Here is a 16,602-nt window from a genome sequence, read left to right on the forward strand (position 1 = left end):
ACTGGAAAAGCTAAAGAAACTCCCATACGCACCTTGGTACCACCAATCAATTTAAACGTGACAGTCTCAGAACTTAGCACCTTCTACTATTTGGGGTTTTTTCGTTTTTTTTTTTTTGTTTTTGAGACGGAGTCTTGCTCTGTCATTGCCAGGCTGGAGCACAGTGGCGCAATCTTGGCTCACTGCAACCTGTCTCCCGGGTTCAAACAATTCTCCTGTCAGCCTCCAGAGAAGCTGGGACTACAGGCCCGTGCTGCCATGCCCAGCTAATTTTTATTATTTTTAGTAGAGAGGGTTTCACCATGTTGTTCAGGTCTCGATCTCTTGACCTTGTGATCCACTCACCTCGGCCTCTCAAAGTGCTGGGGATTATAGGCATGAGCCACCGCACCCAGCCACATTCTATTATTTCTTTACTTCCTACACACTTACCAAATCTGAAAATTATTTGTTGGTTTGTCTATACTTCTCAATAGACTATAACTGAAGGCAACAGACCTTGTAATGTATATAGTTATAACCTCAGCACTTGGCACAATGTCTAGATGGACCAGGTGCTTAAATACTTGAAAGAATAAAAACTGTAACTGCAGGGGTTTTTAAATATATAAATGTAAAAATATGAGCAGGTGCGGTGGCTCACGCCTATAATCCCAACACTTTGGGAGGCCAAGGCAGGCGGATCACGAGGTCAGGAGTTTAAGACCAGACTGGCCAACATGGTGAAACCCTATTAAAAAATACCAAAAAATTAGCTGGGCATGGTGGCTCGTGCCTGTAATCCGAGCTACTTGGGAGGCTGAGGTAGGAGAATTGCTTGAACAGGGACCTGGGAGGCGGAGGTTGCAGTGAGCCAAGACTGTGCCGCTGCACTCCAGCCTGGGCTACAAAGTGAGACTCCAGCTCATGAATGAATGAATGAATGAATGGAAAAATATTACTCATCAAAATTTATGTAATACAGCTAAAGCTCTGCTCAGAAGAACATTCAGGCTGGGCACAGTGGCTCATGCCTGTAATCCCAGCACTTTGGGAGACCGAGGCAGGTAGATCATGGGGTTAGGAGATCGAGACTATCCTGGCCAACATGGTGAAACCTCCATCTCTACTAAAATACAAAAAATTAGCTGTTCGTGGTGGTGCACGCCTGTAATCCCAGCTACTTGGGAGGCTGAGGCAAGGGAATCCCTTGAACCCGGGAGGCAAAGGTTGCAGTGAGCCAAGATTGTGCGATTGCACTCCAGCCTGGCAACAGTGAGATTCCACCTCAAAAACAAAAATTAAATAAAAAACAAAGAAGAACATTCTATAGCATTAAATTTTTTCATTACACAACATAAAATACAGAATGTAGAAGCTGCAATTTTTTTAAGTTAAAAAATTCAAAACCGGGCTGGGCACAATGGCTCACGCCTGTAATCCCAGCATTTTGGGAGACTGAGGTGGGTGGGTCATGAGGTCAGAAGATCGAGACCATTCTGGCCAACATGATGAAACCCCCATCTCTACTAAAATACAAAAAATTAATATTTTAGTAGATGACACACACCTGTAGTCTCAGCTACTCAGGAGGCTGAGGCAGGGGAATCACTTGAATCCGGGAAGCAGGGGTTGCAGTGAGCCGAGATTGCGCCACTGCACTCCAGCCTGGTGACAGAGTGAGACTCTGTCTCAAAAAAAAAAAAAAAAATAGGGAAAAATAAAAAACTATTTCGAAGCCCCAAAAGAAAAAACTAAAACGTCTGAGGACTAACAAAGCAACAACCAAAAAAGGGGGGTGGGGGAGAGACTTACAGCAACAAAAACACATTTGTTAACGAAATGAGAATACCATGCCCAGTGCATACAAGTGTGCACTGGTATCAAATCATTGATACTTCAATAAAACCTAAAAAGAACCAAGAAAATGTGCATTTAACTTATGATAAAGGCAACTTTATTTCAAGACAATTTTTTTTTTTTTTTTTTTTTTTAGCGGGGACAAAATTTTTAAGGAAAAATAAGGGAAATTTTTTCACTTTATATATGTTAAAAAAAAAAAATCCCAGATGAACAGAAAAAGACAGATGTGAAATATGAAACCATAAAAGAACTAGAAGAGAAGTTATCTGGGTGGAAGCCTTTAAATATAAAAGCAAAGTAGAAGCCTTAAAAGAAAGTATTACCTAGTTTTCTTAAAAGGTAAAAACCTTTGCCTGTTTAAAAAAAAAAGAGAGAGAGCAGGAGAAAACTACAAAAAATATTTGCAGGCCAGGCCCAGTGGCTCATGCTTATAATCCTAGCACTTAGGGAGGCCAAATCACTTAAGCCCAGTTCAAAACCCCTCTGGGCAATATGGTAAAACCTCATCTCTAAAAAAAAAAAAAAAAAAAAAAAGCCAGGCATGGTGGCGAATGCCTGTAGTCTCAGTTACTCAGGAGGCTGACTTGGGATAATTAATTAAGCCCAGGAAGTAGAGGCTGCAATGAGCCATGATTGCACCATTGCCCTCCAGCCTGGGCCATACAGCAAGACCTTGTCTCAAAAAAAAAAATTTTTTTTAAACAAACGTGTGTGTGTGTGTGTGTGTGTGTGTCTGTGTGTGTATACAAATATAAACCGCCACCCAAAATGGGCAAAAGATAAACTAGAAGATGTCCAATATCCATATCTTTCCTATCATAATTAATTACAGAAATACATAATAAATCCTATAGAAAGGGAAGGAAGGATGGAGGGTAGATGGATAGATAATAGTGTTGGTAAAGACATACAAGAGTGTATTCTCTCATATTTTTAGTGAAATTTGGTATTAAAGTTTGATGTTTGTCAAACTTTTAAGGACAAAATTTGGCAATATTTATGAAAAGACTTTAAGAAACATTCATATGCTTTGATTCAGTGATTTGTAAGACAGACTAGATCCTAAAGAAATAATGTATTTTAAAATACATAGAAGTAGCTATTATCACACTACTTGTAAGAAAAAAATAATAAATTAATGTAAGTTACACCCAACAGATAACTAGTTAAGTTACAGAACTTTTATAAGATGGAACTGTCCATGTGGTTAACTACTAGTCACACGTGGCTACTGAGGACTTGAAATTTGGCTAGTTTGGGTTGAACATGGTGGCTCACCCCTGTAATCCCAACATTATGGGAGGCTGAGGCAGGCGGATCACCTGAGACCAGGTGAGGCCTGACCAACATGGCGAAACCCTGTCTCTACTAAAAATACAAATATTAGCTGGGTGTGGTGGCACACACCTGTAGTCCCAGCTACTGGGGAAGCTGAAGCAGAATAGCATGAACCCAGGAGGTGGAGGGTGCAGCGAGCCAAGGTCGTGCCAATGCACTCCAGCCTCCGTCTCAAAAAAAAAAAAAAAAAAATCAGCCAAGCGGGGTGATGTGTGTCTATAGTCCGAGCTACTCAGGAGGCTGAGGAACAAGAATCACTTGAACCTGGGAAGTGGAAGTTGCACTGAGCTGAGATTGCACCAGTGCCCTCCAGCTTGGGAGATAGCAAGACACTGTCCCAAAATAAAAAGGTGGCTATTCCAAAATGAGATATCCCGTAAGTAGAAAACACACATCAAATTATAAAGACAGGGTTAAATAAAATGTATTTCACCAGTTTCTCTTTTTTTCATAATGGGGCTATCAGAAAATTTTAAATTACTTAATGTAGCTCCCATTTGTGACTAGCGTTCTATTTCTAGGAAATTTTGCTGGTCTGAGGTATATAAGCCACAGTATGAGGTTTCAATTTTATTTTGCGTATTGAAAAGCTACTGGAGGGTTTTAAGTCGGAAAGTAAGATGCTCTAACTTACACATTCAAATGAAGCAGAAGAGTAGAAAAGTTGAAGCAGCGGTACCAGTTAGATGACTTCTATTACCATCTTATATAAAACAAGGAGGTGAGGCAGATTACATTTGGGATAAGTTCTGAAGGAAGAGCCAGCCTGACAATGTTTAGAATTAACTCTTTAAGTTTAGGATACTAAGAACACACACACAGGCCGGGCGCAGTGGCTCACGCCTGTAATCCCAGCACTTTGGGAGGCCGCGGCAGGCAGATCATGAGGTCAAGAGATGGACACCATCCTGGCCAACGTGGTGAAACCCGTCTCTACTAAAAATGCAAAAATTAGCTGAGCAGTGTGGTGGCACGCACCTGTATTCCCAGCTACTTGGGAGGCTGAGGCAGGAGAATCACTTGAACCCAGGAGATGGAGGTTGCAGTGAGCAGAGATGGCACCACTGTACTACAGTCTGGCGACACAGCGAGACTCTAACACCAAAAAAAAAAAAAAAAACCCACAAAGACCAGGCATATACCTGACAAAACGTTAACAACGGTCATCTACGATTGATGGCTTTTCTTAATAACTTTCTATTCTTTCTCACAGTTTGCAGGGGGGAACCCCATACACACATTGCCCTTATAATCAAATAAAAAATGAGGTTTTTAAAAGCAGAATACAGCCCTACCAAAACAAAGCATCCTGATATTTCTCTGCAAACTTCATATAGAAAAAAATGAAACCATCTCTACTCCTGTCTTCAAACAAAAAGGTTATTCAAAGCTACATGTAAATTCTCATTTACAAGAATGAAACACGAAACACACAAACACACCCATCGTCAGTATATTAAGGAGATACTATTCCCTAAGTTGTCACTGTGTCTCTGTTAGTATAATGAAACAGATCCTTGGTGGGCATTCTCTAATTTAAAACACAAATATGGAGTTAACAAATCCTAAAATGCCACACAACTTTTCAAAAATGTTCTAAACGACACAAAATATAATTCCACAGAATAACACCTTGGTCCTAATGCTTTCCCTTAAAGGGTGTGCCATTTGACAGGTGTTTTCCTTAACTAAAGTCTGTGCAAAACTGGAAGAATGAACTTAGGCCAAATTTCTTTTACATGACTATGCTAAGGCATAAGAGAAAAAAATTTTTTTTTTTTTAATTTTTAAGACAGGGTTTCACCATGTTGGTCAGGCTGGTCTTGAACTCCCGACCTCAGGTGATCCACCACCTTGGCCTCCAAAGTGCTTGGATTACAGGCGTGAGCCACCACACCGGGCCAAGAAATTTTTAAGTCATTTGCTAGAGATGAGAGGGGAGGAGAGGAACAGCAGAAAGAGTATTTTATATACGATCCAGTGTTTTTTCTACCATACTTACTATTTTTGCACTGAAAAGGGGATACCAAACAGTGCCAGACTTTTTACAATGTGACTTCAAAAGAAGAGTCATTATATATAGGTTAACAGGAATTTTGGTTTTTCATGCAAATGTTTAGGGTCAACAAGTTCAATCACTATGGCGATGAATCTTCCATTTAAACATAATAGAGAATCCTAATGCTTTTCATTCATTTTATTTATAAGTATTTCAATCTATTCTAGTCCTGATTACCTAATACCTTCTGAGGCAATCCACATTAAGTATTTACTCTAGAGAAATTCTTGTACTTCGTGTACAAAGAGCCGGAAACAAGAAATGTTCATAGAGCAAGACTGTTTATAGCAAAACAAAATTTAAAAAACTATAAAAACACGTTCTAACTGCCCATGACTTATGACAGATTAATATATCATAAAGCAATGAAATGAACTACACCCACATACTATTTTTATAAAGCTCAAAAGAAAAGCAAATTAAATGCCACACTGTTTGGGCATACAAACGTATATGACAAAACTATTTTTCAAAAAGTCAAGAAGTGACATACACAAAATCCACTGGATAAGAAACTCATAGGCAAATGCAAGTTTTAGTAATGTTCCGGTTTGGGGTTTGGGGGAGGAGTCAAGGATTTCTGACGTTTTATCTGTTTATACTTTACTGTGTTATGTATTTTTTTGTGGCATTAAATATATTTTGATTACTTCTTAAAACCTTTACTAACATATAGTTGACAATAAAGTGCACATATTTGAAGTGCAAAATGTGTAAGTTCTGACATGCATACACCCAGAAAGTTACCACTACAGGATAATAAATCCATCAACCCCTGTATTTTCCTCCTGCACATTTGTAATCTGTTTCTCTTTAAACATATTTTAAAACGTAAAAAAAATAAAAAGAAGACAACCTGTTTTGGAAATTTAAATGCACACATTTTGAAAACATTTTCCCTAGGGCTCTGGAGAAACTATACGTAACTCAGAAAGTGCCTTAAAATTGGTGACATAGTTACTGAACAACTAATCTTAAGTATTTTACACTTTTAAAAAATCAAATTCCGATATTAGTTTGAAAGAGGAATTTAACCCTGTTTCTCGGAGCATCAAAATCATTAATTCTGCCCAATGTTTTTTTGTTTTGGGGTCTGAGAGAGAGCCTTGCTCTGTCCCCCATCTCCTGCCTCAGCCTCCCAAGTAGCTGGGATTACAAGCGCGTGCTACCACGCCCGGCTAATTTTTGTATTTTTGGTAGAGACCGGGTTTCACCATGTTGGCCAGGATGGTCTCCATCTCCTGACCTGGTGATCCGCCCGCCTCGGCCTCCCAAAGTGCTGGGATTACAGGCGTGAGCCACCGAGCCCAGCCTATTATGCCCAGTTTTTATGGCCAAACAACTTAATATAAATTATCTGTAGGTCACCCCAAGGCCCTAACTTCGTCACAAGTGGTCACAACTTCCGAGTTACGAAGGTAATCACAGCGTACCAACTGTGTTGTTAGCACATGACTTCGAAACCAAGTTAAAATGATTTCAAACGCCACATTCTTTTTTTGTACTTCTTTAGGTAGCTAGAGACAAAAACTTGAAAATAACTACTTCAAAAGAGCAGACAGAAAATTGAGAATCCTAAGCAAGCTAAACCCAAGCAGGGAAAGACGACCAATTCCCTTCCCGGCGCCAGTCAGAGGCGAGCTGGAGACTCCGGGCTGCCCCCGGGATCGTTTCTGAAAACACGGCAGGTGGAAAAACATCCCGAAGAAAACCCGAGACTCGGAGCCGGGGCGGACACGCCCGAGAGTGCTCGGGACCCTTCCGACCCCCGCCCGCCAACCGCTCCGAACCCGCTCGGGCGGCGCGCGGCGCGGGCTACGCGGCCCCGAGAAACTGAGGCTCCCGACCCCGGCGCGCCCACCCTGACAGGAAGCGGCCCCGGGCCCCCGACGCCCGCGCGCGTCTGAGGTGAACCCGCCGCTCCCCGCCCCCCCTCGCGGAGCCGGGAGTCCTCGTCCTCTCGCCGACGGGCCCACCACCTGCTGCGCCGGCCAGCCGCCCTCCGCTTCCGGCTCGCGGGCGCCGGGAGAGACCGGGGGCGGGCCTCGCCTCGCCTCAGCCCGGTGGGGGAAGGGAGCGGGCGGAGGAGGGGCAGCGCCAGGCCGGCCGGGCCCCGCTCCTCACCTGGCGGCGGCTGTCTCCGCCTGACGCGCTCCCCGCCGCCGCCGGTACCTCCGGTGAAATGGGGACAGGTGAGGCTGCCGAACCCCTGCTCGCTCCGGCTCCGCCGCCGCGGCCCCTCCGTCCGCTGTTTATTAAACTTTTCTGTTTGGCTGTTCAGCCTATGACGCGACCGCCGGGTAGAGACACTGGATTGGCCGGCTCCCGGCGCTGACGCGGCTGCCCCCCTGCCCGCACCCTAATTATTACAGGCGCGGGCGGGGCCGCAGGCCGGAGGAGGCGGGGTCAAGGCTCGGAGCGCGCGGCAATTGGCCAGAGCCGAGAGAAGAGGCGGGGCGGAGCAAAAGAAGACGCTCCTCCGCCCTCTGCACCTCCACTGTCCCTCGTTCCACCGCCCTCGCTGGAGGCTCATCCCGCCGCAGTTTCTCTACCTCCGATAGCTACGGGAAGGCGGTTAAGGGGTCCCACGGAGATTTTCAGTGTTCGATTAGGTCCCTCTGCTACCTCACAGGGAATGGCCTGGCCCTGTCTCGGATTGAGGCACCAGAAAGAGTTGCACTCCACCTGCCGCTTGTGCAGGAAGGAATTCTGAGCTGGTCTTCACATGCGTGCAGCCTGGCGCCTCAGTCTGCGAACGCAAAGTCCGAGCTCAGGGTGCGTACTGTAAAGCAGTACTCTCCCCTGGCCGGAACCGGGACTTGGAAATAGAAGCGTGCGCGCACACGTGTGCAACACATGTATGCACGGGCACAAGCGTCCCCAGTTCAGCCTTTTCCAAAAGCACGGGCTGAGTTCCCACCTGCGTGGTGCGCGCTGAGACTAGGGGTGATGGGCAGAATGGCTCCCCCAGAAGTTCCTCGGCCTTCGTGCTCAGAAGCCTCACAAGCAGGAAGTACATGACCCTTTAGTTCGAGGTCATTCAGTCCTACCATGAATGAGGGGTTCCGTTGGTGGGTGGACCCTCTTCATTTTAAAATTTGGTATTGTGTTATTCATGTATTTTTTGCATGAATTTTAATTTTAGAAAATAAAAATGTTATTCATCTTCATCACTTAGTTTGTTGCTGCTCCCTTAAATGTTGTGCTTGAAGTGAGTACCTGTTGCATTTGTCAACACGGAAGTCACCTTGGGGAGCACAGTTTAAGTGAAGGACAAAAGCCTGATTGAAATGGTAATAAAACCTACTTATTAGGGGATTTGTGGGGGGTTAAATAAGGTAATATGTGTGAAAGATCTTCATGAACTAGCAGGGTTATGAGCCAAGTCTTATGGAGTTTGTCTTAAATGTATTTTTCTTTAGATTCTTGTCCACTTTATGGTTGTATTAACTCCAGCGCCTAACCCAGTTGGATATTCATATGTAGTTATTACGAATTTGCAGAAATTGGGTTTACATGACCTCTACTGCTTTCTTTTGTTCCAGAGTCGTTCTGGGAGTCTGAGAGATGGTAGCGTTGCATTGTGACTTGGAATGGCCACAGACTACTGTCACTTACTAGCTTTGTGGTCTTAAGAAAACCAGTGAAATTGGAACAAAAACCTACCACAAAGGATTGTTAACAGGGTTAGAAGATACTGCATTTCTATTCACCCAGTAAATGCTGTATGCTAACTCTCTGCCAGCCTGTGCTGTAGGTGCTGGGAGACAGCATCAAGAGAGCTGAAGGCCCTTCTCTCATTGATTTACACAGGAGAAGAGAGGGAGCAGAAACAATAAACAGCATACATATGCAACCTACCAGGCAGTGTAGGTAAACCACATATTCACAGCACCTGCTATGTAGCAAATGCTCAATAAATGATTGTTTGCATTATTATCTCCAGCCCATCTTTTCTGTGTTCCAGAGCAGGACATTCACTGTGTGCTTATCACAGCCACGCAGTATGTCCAAGGCTCATTTTTCCCCCAAACGCATTCTTCCTTCTGCATTCCCAGTTTTGGCTAATGGTGACACCATGTTTCCAGTTATTAAAGCTAGAAACTCAAGCTTTAAAAAAACAATTAACAGGCCGGGCATGGTGGCTCAAGCCTGTAATCCCAGCACTTTGGGAGGCCGAGGTGGGTGGATCACGAGGTCAAGAGATCGAGACCATCCTGGCCAACATGGTGAAACCCCGTCTCTACTAAAAATACAAAAAATTAGCTGGGCGTGGTGGTGCGTGCCTGTAATCCCAGCTACTCAGGAGGCTGAGGCAGGAGAATTACCTGAACCCAGGAGGCGGAGGTTGCGGTGAGCCGAGATCGCACCATTGCACTCCAGCCTGGGTAACATGAGTGAAACTCCGTCTCAAAAAATAAAAAATAAATAAAATAAAAAAAATAAAAAAAACTATTAACAGCTTTATTGAGATTTTACACATATACCATTACAAGTCACCCATTTTTAAAGAACACAATTTGCTGGGCGCAGTGACACATGCCAGTGGTCCCAGCTACTCAGGAAGCTGAGGTCAGAGACTTGCCCGAGTCCAGTTCTGGGCGGTAGTGCACTGTACCCACGGGTGTCTACAGAGTATGGGGGGGACCATCAACTTGCCTAAGAAAGAGGACTCTGCCCAAATACAAAACAGAGCAGGTCAAAACTCCTGTGTTGATCAGTAATGGGATCATGGCCATTGCACTCCAGCCTGGGCAACATGGCAAGACAGTTGTCTCCTATTAAAGAAAAATGAAAGACATGATACAATTCAGTGGTCTTTAGTATATTCACAGTGGTGCAATTACTACCACAAAGTCAGTTTCAGAACATTTTGTCCTCCTAAAAAGAAACCTTGGCAGAGCACAATGGCTCCTGCCTGTAATCCCAACACTGGGAGGCCGAGGCGGGTGGATCACTTGAGGTCAGGTGTTAGAGGCCAGCCTAGTCAACACAGTGAAACCCTGCCTCTACTAAAAATACAAAAATTAGCTAGCCATGGTGGTGCGCACCTGTAGTCCCAGCTGCTTGGGAGGCTGAGGCAGGAGAATTGCTTGAACCCTGGGAGAGATTCAAGCATACCACTGCACTCCAGCCTAGGTGACAGAGCAAGACTCTATCTCAAAAATATATATATATCTATTAGTAATCACGGCCCTTTTCCCCAATCTATGCCCCATTCCACTTCTAGGCAACCATTAAGCTACTGTGTGTCCCTTTAGTTTTGCAAATGATCCTTTGGCCTCAGCCTCGAGTAGCTGGGTCTACAGGCGCAAACTACCATGCCTGGCTAGTTTTGCCTATTTTGGACATTTTATAAATATGTAGTCATATAATATGTGGTCTTTTGAGACTGGCTGCTTTCACTTAGCATAACGTTTTCAAAGTTCATCGAGCTGCAGTATGTATCAGCACTTTATTTCCCTTTATTGCTGAATGACATTTCGCTGTATTGATATTTAATATAACACATGTATTCATTAATGTATAGACATTTGGGTTGTTGTCCACTTTTTGCCCATTATATGAATAGGGCTCCTATTAATATTTTTATCCAAGTTTTCATAGGGACTTTTTAAATTTAAACTGCTGAGGTCTCTGCCACCCTGATGAGGGTGTGGTAGCATGCACATAGCTCACTGACACCTCAACTACTAAACAGTCCTCCCACCTCAGCCTCCCAAGTGGCTGGGACTACAGATATGCACCACCATACCAAGCTAATTTTTTAAATTTTTTGTAAAGATGAGGTTTCGCTATGTTGCCCAGGCTGGTCTCGAACTCCTGGGCTTAAACAGTCCTCCCAGCTCAGCCTCCCAATGTGCTGAGATTACAGGTGTACCGCCCCCAGCCTGTTTGTATTTGTCTTGGGTATCTACCTAGGAATAGGTAGACGCTGGGTCATACGGTCACTCCGTTTAACCATCTGAATAACTGCCACACTGTCTTCCATAAGGACTACACCATTTTACATTCCCACCAGCAATGAGTGAGAGATTCAATTTCTCCACATTTTTGCCAACACTTGTCATAATCAATCTTCTGGATTTTAACCACCCTAGTGAGCATGAAGTGGTATATCACTGTGGTTTTGCTTTACGTTTCCCTAAAGCCTAACGATGTTGAGCATCTTTTCGTGTGTTTATTGGCCATTTGATTATCGTCTTTGAAGAAATGTCAATTCAGATCTTTGCCCATTTTTTAATTGGGCTGTTTGTCTTTTTATTGTTGGTGGTAAGAGTTCTTGTATATTCTGGATACAAGTCCCTTTTCAGATATATAATTTGCAAACATTTTCTCCCATTTTGCATATTGTCTTTTCACTCGATATCATTTGAAGTATAAAAGTTACTTAATTTTTACTCATTTTTTTTTCTTAAGTCCTCCTCCTCCCAATATCCAGTTCATCACGAATTTCACAGATTCTGCCTGAGAAATATCTTTGGAATGCATCCCTACCACCACTGCCCTATACAACCCCTTATTATTTCTCACCTGAATTTAAGTAATAGCTTCCAATTCTATTCTCTTTTCTACATCCCCCCACATCCTACCCAATTTATCTTCCAACCGCTTGTGGAAGGATCTTCCTGAAACACAAAATGAGCGGGTCAGACCTCTTTTGGTTCCTCGTTCCTACGATAGCAGTTCTCGCATTTCTCCAGTAAGAATACCTTGATCATTTAAAAAATTCACATTGCAGGTTCATAATCTGGACACAATAAATAAAGTTCTCTAGGGGAGGAGTCTGGAAATCTAGCTTTTGTTGTTGTTGTTGTTGTTTTTGAGACAGAGTCTTGCTCTGTCGTCCAGGCTGGAGTGCAATGGCGTGATGTCAGCTCACTGCAACATTTGCCTCCTGGGTTCAAGCAATTCTCCTGCCTCAGCCACCTGAGTAGCTGGGATTACAGGCATGCGCCACCATTCTCAGCTAATTTTTGTATTTTTAGTAGAAACGGGTTTTCACCATGTTGGTCAGGCTGGTCTGGAAATCCTGACCTTGAGAGCCGCCCGCCTCAGCCTCCCAAAGTGCTGGGATTACAAGCCTGAGTCACTGCGCCCAACCTGGAAATCTAGTTTTAATAACCCCCAGGTGATTCTTGTTCTCTGAATGGTTTGGCCTAGGACGACGGTTCTAAAGGATGGGATGAAATTTTGTCCCCCAGAGGACATTTGGCAATGTCTGGAGACATTTTTGGTAGTCACAACTGGATGGAGCTGTCACTGTCATCTAGTGGCAGAAGGCATGCCGATAAGCATCCTGTAATGCACAGGGCAGCCCCCTCAACAAAATCATCAGCCTCAAATTTCAATCATGTCACGTGGAAAAACCCTGGTCCAGGAGATAAAATACAGACTTCTGCTTTTGAGGCCAGGCAGTTAGTCCCCAGTTCTATCAACTATCTGTTGCTCTATAAGAAATACCCCAAATCTAGTGGCTTAAAACAATAATTTGTTATTTCTCTTGATTAACTGGGCGATCCTGCTGCTGGTCTTGCCTAGGTGCTCTCGTGGAGATGCTGTAGGTGACAGATGAATTGTGACAGCTGTTTAGCTGGAGCCTCTCTTTCCTCATGGTCTTTCACAGCACAGCGCTTTCAGGAATACAGAAGCATGAGCCTGGTCTTCCTTGGAAGTCGTAGGATGCCACTTCTGCTAAATTTTATCAAAGAATGTTACCAGACTGACCTAGATTCAAGGGGAAGGGAGATAAACTCTATCTTTTGAAACAGGGAGCTTGCAAAGAATTGATGGTCATTTAATCCACTTTATTAATGTGCCTTTTCAAAACTGTCTCCAAGGGCACACCTACTTCTAACATAACCCCAGGGAAGGCTAGGACCAAACAGAATCTGAGGCTCTGGTTAACAGAGAGGAGCTACTTTTATAAAAACTTCTCATGGATTTGACTTCTGTTAATAGTGTTTCCTCTAATGACTTTTCATCAGAGTCTAAATCAAAGTTCTCAAACTTTTGGTTTCAGGATCGCTCCTTAATGTTTGGCTCAACGCGAGACAGCTTGATTCTCCTATTTTCCTCTGCATTTTATCTGTTACAATATCACACATCATGTAGCCTCCAGAAAACCCCACTGTACACTCGTGACAATAACAGTGAAAAAGAGAAATAATGACTTAACATTACAATGAAAATAATTTTGACCTTGCAGATGCTCTAAAAGGATCTCAAGGGCCTCCAGGGGTTCATGGATCATACTCTGAGAACTGCTGGTTTAAACTACCATCATGTTGACATAGTGTCTTAAAATCGATGAAAGTGTACTGCAGTTATAGAAGGCGTCAGGCAAGCAGCTCCCTCAACTCATGTCATTGTTGAGACAGAGTCTTGCTCTGTCACCCAGGCTGGAGTGCAATGGCACGATCTCAGCTCACTGCAACCTTTGCCTCCTGGGTTCAAGCAATTCTCCTGCCTCAGCCACCTGAGCAGCTGGGATTACAGGCATTCGCCACCACACTCAGCTAATTTTTGTATTTTTAATAGAGACGGGGTTTCTCCGTGTTGGTCAGGCTGGTCTCGAACTCCCGACCTCGAGAGCCACCCGCCTCAGCCTCCCAACGTGCTTCTGCCGACCTCCTTCTATTCATCACGTTCAGGATGCTGGGCCTTTTTATCACCTCACCCTGGTACGGATATTCTCTCTTATCCCTGCCAAACTCCCACTCATCCCTCAAAACCCAGTATAAATGCCTGCTCGTTGGTCAAGGCTGGCTTGATTCCTCTAGGCATAATTAGGACACCTCTCTTCTGTGTTTCACACACTTTGTTCTTCCTTCTGCGAAAGTATTTCCCTTGTTACCTTGATATTTGTCAGTCCAGCCTGGGCAACAGAGCAAGGTCTCCTCTCGACTGAAAGTTAAAAAAAAATTAGCTGGACATGGCTGCACATGCCTGTAGTCCCAGCTACTTGGAAAGCTGAGGTAGGAAGATCACTTGAGCTCAGGAGTTTGAGGTTACAGTGAGCTCTGATTGTGCCTCTATACTGCAGCCTGGGCAACACAGCAAGGCCCTGTCGGGAAAAAAAAAAAAAAAAAAAGAAGGGAGGGAGGGAGGGAGGGAAACTGGTTTGCCTCTTCCCTAGTTAGACCAGAAACTTGTCTTTCTGAAGTTTGATTTTTAAAAAAAATTGATATGTGATAAGCATGTAAACTGCTCCATTTCCAAGTCTCCAACCAATTATTCTTCTGTTTTGTTTTGTTTTTAGACAGTCTTGCTCTGTTGCCCAGGCTAGAGCGCAGTGGCGCGATTTTGGCTCACCACAACCTCGGCTTCCTGGGTTCAGGGAATTCTCGTGCCTCAGTCTCCCAAGTAGCTGGGACTTCAGGCATGCGCCACCATGCCCAGCTAATTTTTATATTTTTAGTAGAGATGGGTTTCACCATGTTGGCCAGACTAGTCTTGAACTCCTGACCTCAGGTGATGCATCTACCTTGGCCTCCCAAAATACTAGGATTACAGGCATGAGCTACCATGCCTGGACGTCTCTAACCAATTTTTCTAATAAATATATCAACTCTTCTCTTCCCCATGGTTTTATGTGAGGCCTTCTTTACCATATGTCAACTTTTTATACATAATAGATTCTAGATTGAGACAGGAGGATTTGCTTGAGCACGGGAGTTTGAGACCAGCCTGGGCAACACAGTGGTAGCTCGTCTCTACAAAAAGTTTTAAAATTAGCTGGGTGTGGTGTTGTGCACCTGCAGTCCCAGCTACCTGGGAGGCTGAGGTGGGAGATTTGCTTCAGCCCAGGAGATGGAGGCTGCAGTGAGCTATGATTTCCACTATTCTTGCTGTGTTGCCTCAACAGCATGTTTTTATTCAAAACCCATGACATTTTAATCTCACCACGATATAATATGCTTTAGCATCTACTAGAGCTTGTCTTTTTACATCCATTGCTCTTCTTCTGAATTTTATTTGAAAATCTGATCTGTTTATGTCTTTAGGTTAACTCTAGAATAATTTTGGCAATTGTTTAAGAAATATCCTGCAAAGATTTTAATTGGAACTGCATTTGCCGAAAACAATTTGGGGGAGCAGGGAGAAATATTTTCATCTTCACAGTATCTGGATGGCCCATTAAGACATCTGCTGCCTTTTTTCCCCATTTGTTCAGCTTTTAAAAAAACACTTCTCAAACATATTTTTGCTTCCTTAATATAACTTAGTGAAATATTAAAGAGGAATGCTCATGAGCATTATATTTTTTGTTAATAATTCTCTTATATTATGATTTGTTGATACTGTGGATAAAATTGTTTTTATTTTTCCTGTTTTGTTTTTTTTTTTGAGATGGAGTCTCGCTCTGTCACCAGGCTGGAGCGCAGTGGCACAATCATAGCTCACCGCAGCATCAATCTCCTGGGCTGAAGCAAATCTCCCACCTCAGCCTCCCAGGTAGCTGGGACTGCAGGTGCACAACACCACACCCAGCTAATTTTAAAACTTTTTGTAGAGACGGGCTACCAGTGTGTTGCCCAGGCTGGTCTCGAACTCCTGGGCTCAAGCAAATCCTCCTGCTTCAGTCTCCCAAAATGCTGGGATTACAGACGTGTATCACCACGCCAGGTCCTTAAAAAGTATTTTTAATAATTTTTCAGTTGATTGTTTTTATTATTATAACTCAAATAGTATTTTATCTCTTCCTTTAAAATGTTTATATTTCTTATGTTTCATGTCTTACTGATATAGCCAGAGTTTTCAAAGAAAAATTAAATGATAATATATGACATTCTATGATAGACTAGTTTCTGGAAAATGCTGATTTATTTGGAATAAATACCTTTTTAAAAAATTGTGATGTAAGGATTTACTATATAAACAGAAGAAGAAATGTCAGCAAAGATGTGGAGAAATTGGAACCCCTGTGCGCTGATGGTGGGACTGTAAAATGGTACCGTCACAAAAACATTAGAATTACTGTACGATTCAGCAAGCACCCTTCTGGGCATATAGCCAAAAGAATTGAAAGCAGGGTCTCAAAGACATATTTACACACTGATGTTCATAACAGCGTTATTCAAAATAGCCAAAAGGTGGAAGCATCCTGTGTCCATTGACAGTTGAATGGATAAACAAAATGTGGTATGTATGTGAGATGGAATATTACTCCACCTTAAAAAGGAAGGAAATTCTGGCACATACGACAACATTGATGAACCTGGAGGACATTATGCTAAGTGAAATAAACCAGTCTCAAAAAGACATATACTGGCCGGGCGCGGTGGCTCAAGCCTGTAATCCCAGCACTTTGGGAGGCCGAGGCGGGTGGATCACGAGGTCAAGAGATCGAGACCATCCTG

At 43.5% G+C, this 16,602-nt stretch overlaps 1 protein-coding gene across 2 annotated transcripts in view; it reads right to left on the reverse strand.

Annotated features, from left to right (window-relative positions):
- The window catches only part of ZFAND6 (zinc finger AN1-type containing 6), a 58,738-nt gene extending 51,136 nt beyond the window's left edge, over positions 1-7,602 (reverse strand). For both annotated transcript variants that reach the window (XM_017509200.2, XM_017509198.2), the window contains exon 1: positions 7,364-7,602. The gene's annotated coding sequence lies outside the window, so the exon portion shown is untranslated. The remainder of the gene's footprint in view (positions 1-7,363) is intronic.
- Positions 7,603-16,602: the final 9,000 nt, after the last annotated feature.

The sequence above is a fragment of the Cebus imitator genome, unplaced genomic scaffold, assembly GCF_001604975.1.
Source record: "Cebus imitator isolate Cc_AM_T3 unplaced genomic scaffold, Cebus_imitator-1.0 Scaffold410, whole genome shotgun sequence".
Taxonomy (NCBI): Eukaryota; Metazoa; Chordata; class Mammalia; order Primates; family Cebidae; genus Cebus; species Cebus imitator.